This window comes from Solanum stenotomum, chromosome 3 (assembly GCF_019186545.1).
Source record: "Solanum stenotomum isolate F172 chromosome 3, ASM1918654v1, whole genome shotgun sequence".
NCBI classification, from domain to species: Eukaryota; Viridiplantae; Streptophyta; class Magnoliopsida; order Solanales; family Solanaceae; genus Solanum; species Solanum stenotomum.
Window position 1 is genome coordinate 47,717,220 of NC_064284.1, and position 1,421 is coordinate 47,718,640.

Below are 1,421 nucleotides of genomic sequence, written 5' to 3' on the forward strand. Positions count from 1 at the left end.
GGTGATGAATACATATACATTGTAAATTAATATAGACTTATTATATATCGATTATTCATCAAGTATGCACTGATTATGTACTAAAGAAAATATATGTGATTTCGGGAAGTTTATAAAGTTTGAGGCTTTTCTTTGATGGATTTGAATAGGATACAGTATATAGGGTAGAGATTCCTAAATTTTAACACACATGAAGTATCTTTTATATCAAATAGCATAGGTTGCTAAACTTTAGAGAAATTAAATATGTACGGCTAAAAATAAAGATTCACCTTAGTCCAAAGTTTTGACAAAAATAACTTATTAACCGAAAAATATTAGTTCATTTTTCCAACAAAACAGAATAACATTCATAAATTATTGAAATAAAAAGTACAATAACATGAAATGGAAAGAAAAATGCAACAAATTGAGGCACACACTATGAAAAAAGAACATGAAGAAACAATGATAGAACATTATAATTATTACATTCTCAATCGAGGTCTTTGGAATGTCCATCATCTTCAACATTGACGTCATTGCCTTTTGTTGGTGCAGGCTCTATACCGCTTCCATCCCCTGATGTAGCTATAGTCTGAATAAACCACGGGTCATTGAATGTCTCTTCTGTTGGACTTGCTAATAAGGTAATAGTTTCTTTGCTAGATGGAGGATTTGGAGGCTGATTTAGTTCTTTCTTTCTTTCATCAAGTTTAGCCATTTTTGCAAATAACACCTTTAACAAACCTTTCATTTCTCTAGTATCAAGTTCATAATACCTTTTTCCTCCACTATTTGGTTGAAGAGGATTTCTATTTCCTTTGCCTCATTCATTTTCTCTAATTTGCTAATTTGTTCTTTTTTCTTATCAACTTTCTTCAGAAGATAGTCTTCATGTGTGACCAACTTTTTAAGCCTTCCGAACTTAATACAACTTAAATACCTCATCAAGACATGCTGAGCCAGACTTGTGGATTTCCAAGCAATGGGTTGGATTTTTCCTAGCCTAAAAACAATTATGGCGACTTCTACATCACACAAAATAGAAAGCTCTTATGCTTTCTTGAACAAACTTGTTTCTCTTCTATCTAAGATGGAGTTTCTCACATTTTCATTATAGTTCCTAGTATCTCTGAGACTTTTTGTAGCCATATTTGATACTCAAACAAAAAAAATACTTTCTTGTGGAGTAGAATATATAAAACTTGAAGAGATGTGTGGCTTTTATAGCTGTCAAACAAGAATTGTCAATGTAGTCAAATTAAGAACTTTCATAATTTAGGTTCCAAATTTTAAATAATTTGATTGGTGTAATCTTATTTTGAGGAAATTATTAATTTTTTTCCTTAAAAAGATGAAAATTGCTAATAATCAAATTGAAATTGGATAGGTCATATTCAATGATTATTTTTGGAGATAGAAAACACAATAATTAACTT

At 30.1% G+C, this 1,421-nt stretch overlaps 1 pseudogene; it reads right to left on the bottom strand.

Moving 5' to 3' along the window:
• Positions 1-475: 475 nt before the first annotated feature.
• On the bottom strand, positions 476-1,134 carry LOC125857563 (agamous-like MADS-box protein AGL15; annotated as a pseudogene).
• Positions 1,135-1,421: the final 287 nt, after the last annotated feature.